The sequence below is a fragment of the Scyliorhinus canicula genome, chromosome 31, assembly GCF_902713615.1.
Source record: "Scyliorhinus canicula chromosome 31, sScyCan1.1, whole genome shotgun sequence".
In the NCBI taxonomy this organism is placed as follows: domain Eukaryota; kingdom Metazoa; phylum Chordata; class Chondrichthyes; order Carcharhiniformes; family Scyliorhinidae; genus Scyliorhinus; species Scyliorhinus canicula.
In genome coordinates, this window is record NC_052176.1 from 10,995,820 (window position 1) to 11,006,822 (window position 11,003).

The following is an 11,003-nucleotide window of genomic DNA, read 5'->3' on the forward strand; positions in this document are numbered from 1 at the left end:
ACAGCAGAGAGCACAGTTACACAGCAGAGAGCACAGTTACACAGCAGAAGGCTCAGTTCCACAGCAGAGAGCACAGTTACACAGCAGAGAGAACAGTTACACAGCAGGAAATACATTTAATTGCCTATCTTTGTGCAACGGAAAACCCCTTTTTCCTAAATAACCAGTTTGTCCATCTCAGTATCTTGCTGATTTGCTCGGCACCTTTTCGGTGTGGCATTGTGTGTGTGCCCTGATAGTCTCTTCCTGCTTTTTCTGTGTGTCTTTCTCTGTCTGTTACAGCCGTGCTGATGTTTGTGTTATTGTCCAGCCAGGGTGAGCTTCACAACACATGGGTTTTCGTTGAAGAAAAAAATGGAGCAGGTGCATCGGTATCTGGCCACGGCTGAGCAGTCATTGCGAACAGAGTGGATATACGGAGCAGAGTGGCGCAGCGGAAGCGTGCTGGGCCCATAACCCAGAGGTCGATGGATCGAAACCATCCTCTGCTATTTATATTCTTAGTCACACCAAAAGTAAACCATAAGACCATAAGACACAGGAGTGGAAGTAAGGCCATTCAGCCCATCGAGTCCACTCCGCCATTCAATCATGGCTGATGGGCATTTCAACTCCACCTACCAGCATTCTCCCCGTAGCCTTTAATTCCTCGCGACATCAAGAATTTATCTATCTCTGCCTTGAAGCCATTTAGCGTCCCGGCATCCACTGCACTCAGCGGCAATGAATTCCACAGGCCCACCACTCTCTGGCTGAAGAAATGTCTCGACATTTCTGTTCTGAATTTACCCCCTCTAATTCTAAGGCTGTGCCCACGGGTCCTCGTCTCCTCGCCTAACGGAAACAGTTTCTTTGCGTCCACCCTTTCTAAGCCATGTATTATCTTGTAAGTTTCTATTAGATCTCCCCTTAACCTTCTAAACTCCAATGAATACAATCCCAGGATCCTCAGCCGTTCATCATATGTTAGACCCGCCATTCCAGGGATCATCCGTGTGAATCTCCGCTGGACACGCTCCAGTGCCAGTATGTCCTTCCTGAGATGTGGGGCCCAAAACTGGACACAATACTCCAAATGGGGCCTAACCAGAGCCTTATAAAGGCTCAGTAGCACATCGCTGCTTTTATATTCCAACCCTCTTGAGATAAATAACAACATTGCATTCGCTTTCTTAATCACAGATTCAACCTGCATGTTTACCTTTAGGGAATCCTCGACTAGCACTCCCAGATCCCTTTGTACTTTGGCATTATGAATTTTCTCACCGTTTAGAAAGTAGTCTATGCTTGGATTCTTTTTTCCAAAGTGCAAGACCTCACATTTTCTCACGTTGAATTGCATCAGCCATTTCCTGCACCACTCTCCCAAACTGTCTAGATCGTTCTGCAGCCTCCCCACTTCCTCAGCACTACCTGCCTGACCACCTAACTTCGTATCATCGGCAAACTTCGCTAGAATGCCCCCAGTCCCTTCATCCAGATCATTAATATATATGGTGAACAGCTGCGGCCCCAACACTGAACCCTGTGGGACACCGCTGGTCACCGGCTGCCATTCCGAAAAAGAACCTTTTATCCCAACTCTCTGCCTTCTGTCAGACAGCCAATCCTCAACCCATTCCAGTAGCTCACCTCGAACACCATGGGCCCTCACCTTACTCAGCAGCCTCCTGTGTGGCACCTTATCAAAGGCCTTTTGGAAATCCAGATAGACCACATCCACTGGGTTTCCCTGGTCTAATCTACTTGTCACCTCCTCAAAGAATTCAAACATGTCGCTATCACCCTGCAGCACATCCGCCTTTTCCTTTCAGTAAATTAGTATCAAAGTCTTGCTTCCAGTGTGATCCGGACATTTGTCCCAGGAATGAAGCAGACAGCATTACAACATTGTGACGCTCAAAGTAGCAAAGTAGGGAAGCTCGTCAAGTGACTCACTATGAGGGAAACAGACAACATCTGCTGTGGTGTGTGAGTATTATCGATGCCAATATCACATCTCCACTGATTGGAGTGAGTTATGTTTTATTGACAGTCATGTCATTTGGTAAAGGTAGAACCAGGAGTTTTTCAGTGTTTTCAAATCCTTTAACACCGAGAAGGATTATATACAAATTTCCAGGAATACCTACAGAGGGGCAATAAGGATATGTAACAATATCCAATAATAAACCACAATAGAAACCGAGATCACAGTTTCCCCTCTCAGACGGATGTGAACAATCCAACCAGACTATTTACAGCAAACGAAGATTCCTGCCTCCAGCCACCTCACTTTCTCCAGTTCGAAACCCACGAAATCACGCAAATGCTTCCGATCAATTTATTATTGCGTTGATCGGGAATCGAACCCGGTTCAACTAGCTTGGAAGGCAACTCTGCTCAGCAGGATACCCCCCATCACTTACTGTCCAACGTTGAATCCTTTTGATGCTTTGCATTCATTTGATAAATTGTTTCGTAAAAAAAGTCTTACTATGTTTATGTTATTTGTCTCCAATTTAAAATGTTCCTGAATGAAAGTGTCCGTGTCGGACGGCTCCCGTTCAGCCAGCAGATGGCACCAGTCCACAATAAATGTATTTATTTCTGATGTTCTGTGTGTCATTACAGAGGACTCTTGCTTTGGCCTCAGACCTTATCTTGTCCTTGTGTCCTGATGCTGCCGTTTACACCCTGTTTAAGTAATCATAGAATCCCTCCAGGGCAGAAGGAGACCATACGGCCCATCCAGTCTGCACTGACCCTCGGAAAGCGCCCCTCAACTCGGCGCAATCCCCTCCGAACCGTTTGGATACATCAGGTCGCAGTCTCCTCTGGAGAGTAGATACCTTCATTGTCATTTCATTTGAAACTACATGTTATTTTCCTATTTTTGAACCCCAGCCAGAGTCCTGTATCAGAGTGCTAACCTTCTCCAAGCCGCTGGGTGGTCAAGGAGCTTCTCATTGCTGCATTGATCAGTTTTCTGCGATCAACAAACACCGAACTGCCGCCGACCTGTTCCTCACACGAAGCCTGTGGGGTTCTGGGTTGCGAATTTAACCAGGAATCTCATGTCCTGAGACCACCGCTTCCCCATTGAATGGGAGGTCTGCATCATCCTGGAGTTGAACATTATGCTGGAGAAACGTAACCATCTGGAGGAAAAGTTAATGTCAGGAGTGGGATTCGAACCCACGCCTCCAGAGGAGACTGCGACCTTAACGCAGCGCCTTCGACCTCTCGGCCATCCTGACGCCTTACGGCAAAAGATATGCTCCGTGCATACATCGAGATAAGTTGTATCTTCATTGTAATTTCATTTCAAACTAGATGTACTTTTCCTATTTTTCAACCCCAGCCAGAGTCCTGTATCTGAGTGCCATCCTTGTCCAAGCCGCATGGGGGTCAAGGAGCTTCTCATTGCTGCATTGATCAGTTTTCTGCGATCAACAAAGACCGAACTGCCGCCGACCTGTTCCTCACACGAAGATATTGAGAGTCTGAGTTCTGAGCGGCGGGAAGGATCCAATGAGACAGTTGCATCCTGGCGACTGGAATCTCTCTCCACAGCTGCTTCTGGAACTGCTTTCACAGACAAGTAGCCAAAGAACCCGTTCAGTGTGCAAACTGGAGGACGTTCATCCAGAGAAGGCGGCACAAGAGGATTCTGGGAGAGGTCTTCTGAGTCACCTCGACAATTCAATCAGCCAGACTATTTACAACAAAAGAAGATTAATTTTACCCGATGTCCTGGGGTCAATACTAATTCCTCAACCAGAGTCACTGAACAGGTCATTCAGTCTTGAACTGGGCTTCTGCCTGTGGGATCTTGCTGTGCGGATTCCAGCTGGAATCTCATGTCCTGAAGCCTCTGCTTCCCCATTGAATGGGAGGTGTTGGATCTCCCTGGAGTTGAGCGTCTTGCTGGAGAAACGTAACCTCGTTGAGGTATTGACTGTACCGTCTAATGGAGCCACGCTCACAGGGCTGTGAGGGAGGCTTTCTTTCAGGTTGTTGGCCTCCTTTGGTCCATCACCAGCAACCGGATGTCTGCAGAGTACCTCGGAATGTCGAGCCCCTCTTCCCAAGATGGAATTAATCAGGGACAAGGTGTTGGTTGAAGACCAAATCAACGGTCTGAAGATTTGGTCTGAAATTGCTGGAATTTTGTGAAGAGAACAAGGTGGTGGAGCAATGTGTCAATAGCAGGATAGGAGTTTGGGATATTATCCAGTCTGTGCTGGGCGGCTGCGGGAAGGAAGTTGTCTTGTCTGCCCACCAAAGCTGAATGTTAGGATTGAGGTGGTAATCAGATTCCGAGAAGAGAGTGAAATCCTTTCACTGAGTTTCAAGCTTACAGTGAGGTTGAGGGTCTTGAGTTACAGGAAGATATAGACGGGATGGTCAAATGGGCAGAAAAGTGGCTGATGGATTTTAACGCTGAATAATAAGATATGATGCCTTTGGTCGGGGATTTTCGCAGTAACTTCATTGCAGTGTTAAGATAAACCTATTTGTGACAATAAAATATATTATATTATTATAGGATTAATGTGAATGGCCTGACACTGGGAAGCCCTGAGGAACAAAGGGACCTTGGAGTGTTTGTGCATAGATCTCTGCAGGCAGAAGGGCAGGTTAATCGGGTGCAGGAAAAGGCATCTGAGATATTTGTCTTTATCAATCGGGGCATGGATTACAAAAGCAGACAGGTCATGTTGTAGTTGTATAGAATGTTGGTGAGGCCACAGCTGGAGTACCGTGTGCAATTCTGGTCACCATATGACAGGAAATATGTGACTGCACTGAATGGGGTGTAGATATGATTCAGCCGGATTTTGCTGGGGATGGAACATTGATGATTTGAAGAGAGGTTGGATAGGCTTGTTTTTTTTCTCTCTTGCAGGAACAGAGATGTCTTAGGGGTGATCTGTTCGAGGGGTGTTAGATTATGATAGGTATAGACAGGGCGGATAGGGAGCACCTGTTCCCCTCAGGAGAAGGGTCAGTCACGAGGGGACATTGCATTATTCTGTGATTTTGTTACAGAGCAGATCTTGGAGGTATTGCTGCCGTATTCCCAGACGGCGGAGGTCCAATTCTTAGAGAAAAAGCTTCCATCGAGGACGGGGTTCTCAATAGGAACAAACTGGAGGTCTGGGACGTTAGAAATTGCTGAAAACTGATTCACTTTTATTCATTGTTGAGCCTAGAATATACACGTGGATTGTAGCTGTCCATTAAAACAAAAATAGAGTTCGGAAGTTTCTGGCCAGTAAGTTCCCAATGTCCACCGTACATCACTCATGATCATCAGGTGCAACACATTTTATCTTCATTGTCATTTCTTTTGAAACTAAATGTGCCTTTCCTATTTTTGAACACCAGCCAGAGTCATGTATCAGAGTGCAAACCTTCTCCAAGCCGCTGGGGGTGAAGGACCTTCTCATTGCTGCATTGATCAGTTTTCTGCGATCAACAAAGACCGAACTGCCGCCCACCTGTCCCTCACACGAAGGTATTGAGAGACTAAGACCTGAGCCGCGTGATGGATCCAATTAGACAGTTGCATCGTGGTGACTGTAATCTCTCTCCACAGCTGCTTCTGGTGCTGCTTTCACAGGCCAGTAGCCGAATAACCCCTCTAGTGTGCAAACAGGAGGACGTTCCTCCAGGAAAGGCGGCAGAAAAGGATTCTGGGAGATGTCAACTGAGTCACCTCGACAATCCAACCAGACAGGCTATTTACGAGAAGAGAAGAGGCATATTGGTCGGCGCCCTGGTATGAATATTAATTCCTTAACCGGAGACAGTGAGCAATCTGCAATCTGCAGTGAGCAACCAGTCATGGACAGGACTTCTGCCTGTGGGGTCCTGGGTTGCGAATTTAACCAGGAACCTCATGTCCTGAGACCACCGATTCCCCATTGAATGGGAGGTCTGGTTCATCCTGGAGTTGAACATTATGCTGGAGAAACGTAGCCACCTAGAGGAAAAGTAAATGTCAGGAGTGGGATTCGAACCCACGCCTCCAGAGGAGACTGCGACCTTAACGCAGCGCCTTAGACCGCTCGGCCATCCTGACCCGCTACAGCAAAAGATATGCTCCGTGCACAAATCGATTTAAGTTGTATCTTCATCGTCATTTCATTTCAAAGTAGATGTACTTTTCCTTTTTTTCAACCCCAGCCAGATTCCTGTATCTGAGTGCCATCCTTGTCCAAGCCGCTGGGGGGTCAAGGAGCTTCTCATTGCTGCATTGATCCGTTTTCTGCGATCAACAAAGACCGAACTGTTGCCGACCTGTTCCTCACACGAAGATATTGAGAGACTGAGATCTGAGCAGCGGGAAGGATCCAATGAGACATTTGCATCCTGGCGACTGGAATCTCTCTCCACAGCTGCTTCTGGGGCTGCTTTCACAGACAAGTAGCCAAAGAACCCGTTCAGTGTGCAAACTGGAGGAAGTTCATCCAGAAGGCGGCACAAGATGATTCTGGGAGAGGTCTTCTGAGTCACCTCGACAATCCAATCATCCTGACTATTTACATCAAAAGAAGATGAGTTTTACCCGGTGTCCTGGGATCAATATTAATTCCTCAACCATAGTCACTAAACAGGCCATTCAGTCTTGAACTGGGCTTCTGTTTGTGGGATCGTGCTGTGCGGATTCCAGCTGGAATCCCATGGCCTGAAACCGCTGATTCCCCATTGAAAGAGAGGTGTTGGATCTCCTTGGAGTTGAGCATTTTGCAGGAGAAACTTAACCTCGTTGAGTAAAAGTGAATGACAGAATTGGGATTCGAACCAACGCCTCCAGAGAAAGCTGCGACCTTAACGCTGCGTTTTCGACCGCTCGGCCATCCTGACGCGATATGGCAAACGATATGCTACGTGCACAAATCGATTTAAATTCTTTCTTCATCGCCATTTCATTTCAAACTAGATGTGCTTTTCCTGTTTGCTCCATTTAACAAAGACGGAACTGACGCCGACCTGTTCCTCATACGAAGGTATTGAGAGTCTGAGATCTGAGCGGCGTGATGGATCCAATTAGACATTTGCATCCTGGCAACTGGAAACTCTCTCCACAGCTGCTTCTGGTGCTGCTTTCACAGACAAGTAGACAAATAACTCCTCCCGTGTCAAAACAGGAGGAAATTCATCCAGGACAGGAGACGGAAAAGGATTCTGGGTGAATTCAACTTCGTCACCTGCCAATCCAACCAGCCAGACTATTTCCAAGAAGACAAGAGGAAATTTATCCGGAGTCCTGGGTGAGTATTAATTCCTCATTGCAACATCTTCATGCACACGTTTGAACAAGACTTCCTCACCACACAGGACCTGCAACCGTTGTTGTACACCAGATACATCGATGACATTTTGTTCCCATGGACCCACAGCGATGAATCACTGAAACAACTACACGATGAGATCAATAAATTCCATCCCACCATCAGACTCACCATGGACTATTCTCCAAATTCTGTTGCATTCTTGGACACACTCATCTCCATCAAGGACCGTCACCTCAGCACTTCGCTTTACCGCAAGCCCACAGACAACCTCACGATGCTCCACATCTCCAGCTTTCAAACGAAACACATTAAAGAAGCCATCCCCTATGGACAAGCCCTCCGTATACACAGGATCTGCTCAGACGAGGAGGAGCATAACAGACACCTACAGATGCTGAAAGATGCTCTCGTACGAACGGGATATGGCGCTCGACTCATCGATCGACAGTTCCAACGCGCCACAGCAAAAAACCGCATCGACCTCCTCAGAAGACAAACACGGGACACCACTGACAGAGTACCCTTCATCGTCCAGTACTTTCCTGGGGCAGAGAAACTACGACATCTTCTTCGCAGCCTTCAACACATCATCAATGAAGATGAACATCTTGCCAAGGTCATACCCACACCCCGACTACTGGCCTTCAAACAACCGCGCAACCTCAAACAAACCAATGTTTGCAGCAAATTACCGAGCCTTCAGAACAGCGACCACGACACCACACAACCCTGCCAGGGCAATATCTGAAAGACATGCCAGATCATCGACTTGGATACCACCATTACACGTGGTAACACCACCCACCAGGTACGCGGCACATATTCGTGCGACTCGACCAATGTAGTCTACCTCTTACACTGCAGGAAAGGTTCTCCTGAAGTGTGGTACATTGGCGAGACCATGCAGACACTGCGACAACGAATGAACGCGCATCGTGCGACAATCACCAGGCAGGAATGTTCTCTTCCAGTCGGGGAACACTTCAGCAGTCAAGGGCATACAGCCTCTGATCTCTGGGTAAGCATTCTCCAAGGCAGTCTTCAGGACACGCGACAACGCAGAATTGCCGTGCTAGAACTTATAGCTATGTTCTGCACGCATGAGTGCGGCCTCAACAGGGATCTTGGATTCATGTCGCATTACATCCACCCCCCCCCCCCCCCCACCCACCATCTGGCCTGGACTTGCAAAATCCCACCAACCGTTCTGGCTTGAGACAATTCACACCTCTTTAACCTGTGATTATCCCTCTCCCTGGATCTGTAATGATTCGATTACCTGCAAATGCTCACATTCCAAGCATTGTCCAGCATCTCTGACTTTGTCTATATAAATGTTTTTGGAACATACCTCGCCATTCACCTGAGGAAGGAGCTGTGCTCCGAAAATTCGAGTTTGAAACAAACCTGTTGGACTTTAACCTGGTGTTGTAAGACTTCTTACTGTGCTCACCCCAGTCCAACGCCGTCATCTCCACATCTAAATTCATCGTCATTTCTATTCAAACAAGATATGCTTTTCCTTCTTTTGAACCCCAGCCAGAGTCCTGTATCTGAGTGCCATCCTTGTCCAAGCCGCTGGTGGTTAAGGAGCTTTTCATTGCTGCATTGATCAGTTTCCCTCAATCAACAAGGACCGAATTCCCGCTCCACCTGTTCCTCACCAGAAGATATTGAGAGTTTGAGATCTGAGCGACGTGAAGTATGCAATTGGAGAGTTGCATTCTGGCGACTGGAATCTCTCTCCACAGCTGCTTCCGGTGCTGCTTTCACAGACAAGTAGCCAAAGAACCCCTCCAGTGTCCAAACAGGAGAACGTTTTACCAGTAGAGGCGGCAAAAGAGAGTTCTGCGAGAAGTCAACTTAGTCACATCGACTGTACTGTGGGTAGCTGAAGAACAGGTGTCAAAGGGCGGATCGGACTGAAAGTCAAACTTTGATACTAATAAAGAAGGCAGATGTTCTGATGGGAAAAAGCGAATTGTTTGCTTTTGGTGTGAGTGAGAAAATAAATAGCAGAGGATGGTTTCGATCCATCGACTTCTGGTTATGGGCCCAGCACGCTTCCGCTGCGCCACTCTGCTCGGTAGTTGAATCTTTGCCGGGGTCGGACTTGAGGCAAAGTTTGAAGAAATCAGTAATAGGTTGATCAATGGTGCCAGAGAGGTGAAACTGCCGCCCCGAACTTCCTTCTCCGAAGGTGATTCCAGTCACTCCCCACTTTCCCATCAGAGCAACGTCACAAAAGAAATCACAGCACCTTCACAGAACAACCATTCAGCACGAAAGTAAATATCTGAACTATGCTGACCAGAATCAGTCTGCTCAAACGTGTGTCCTTGCTGAAAGAACAAATGAGAAAGTGAATAGTTGTCTAACTACGGAAGGGCAGTAATGTCGTAGCTCCTGATTAAGGGAGCAGAGTGCCGCAGCGGAAGCGTGCTGGGCCGTTACACCGAGGTCGAGGAAACGGGGCTAATCTCGGCTATTTACATACTCCCTCTCATCAAAAGTAATCATAACGCCCGTTCCTGTTTGCTTTGCAGCAAATACCTATCAGAATCTTTCTTGCAGGCTCAGCCCGACATTAGTCCCGGGAATGAAGGAGACAGCATGACACATAACAACATTGTAAAGCTCACAAATAGGGAACCAGAGGGAAAATGCTTTAAAGTCTCAGAAGGTCTGACAACATGTGTCGGGAGAGAAAACAACTAACGTTTCGAGTCCAGGTGACCCTTTGTCAAATCTGGATTGTAAACGTTATCCAGTTGTACCCCACAAAGGAGCAATATTTATACATACTTATGTATGTGTTCTGGTGGTCAGGGGGGTTGTTGGGTTATGGGTATAGGGTGGATACGTGGGTTTGAGTAGGGTGATCATGGCTCGGCACAACATTGAGGGCCGAAGGGCCTGTTCTGTGCTGTACTGTTCTATGTTCTATGTTATGTCCCTGAATGTCTCACAATAAGGAAATAAAGCATTAACGAACAATAAATCACAATAGAAACCGAGTTCCCAACTTCCCCTCTCGGGCGGATGTGAACAATCCAACCAGCCAGACTATTTACAACAAGAGAAGTCGAATTTCACCCGGAATCCTGGGATCAATATTAATTGTTCAACCAGTCATTGAAGCAGATTATAGAGTCATTACTGGGTCTTTTTCCTTTGGGGTCTTGCTGTGCGTATTAGAGCAGAAATCTCATGTCCTGGGAACAAATCTTTTTTTTGGGAAGATATTGGATCTTCCTGAGGTTGATAATACAGCCGGATAAAAGTAACCTCGTTAATGGAAACTCAATATCAGGACGGGTATTCGAACCCACGCCTTCAAAGGAGACTGCGACCTGAACGCAGCGCATTGGACCGCTCGGTGATCCTGTGCGTTATCGTCAGAGCTAAGATCCGTGCACAAATCGACTTAAATTCTATCTTCATCTCATTTAATTTCAAACAATTTTCCTACTTTTGAACTCCAGCCAGATTCCTGTATCTGATGCCATCCTTATCGTCGCCGCTGGGGGTTATGAAGCTTCGCATTGCTGCATTGATCAGTTTGCTCCAATCAACAAGTATCGAATTTACGATCTACCTGTTCCTCAGAGGAAGATAATGAGAGTCGAAGATCTGAGCGACGTGAAGTATGCAATTGGAGAGTTGCATTCTGGCGACTGGAATCTCTCTCCACAGCTGCTTCCTGTGCTGCTTTTA

At 47.0% G+C, this 11,003-nt stretch overlaps 3 non-coding genes across 3 annotated transcripts; 1 reads left to right on the forward strand and 2 right to left on the reverse strand.

The window, feature by feature from the left end:
* The first annotated feature begins 419 nt into the window (after nucleotides 1-419).
* trnam-cau lies at nucleotides 420-491 on the forward strand. The gene has a single exon. It is a non-coding gene; the product is annotated as a tRNA-Met (tRNA).
* A 2,665-nt stretch (nucleotides 492-3,156) lies between these two features.
* On the reverse strand, nucleotides 3,157-3,239 carry trnal-aag. Its single transcript has one exon. It is a non-coding gene; the product is annotated as a tRNA-Leu (tRNA).
* A 2,748-nt stretch (nucleotides 3,240-5,987) lies between these two features.
* On the reverse strand, nucleotides 5,988-6,070 carry trnal-aag. The gene has a single exon. It is a non-coding gene; the product is annotated as a tRNA-Leu (tRNA).
* Nucleotides 6,071-11,003: the final 4,933 nt, after the last annotated feature.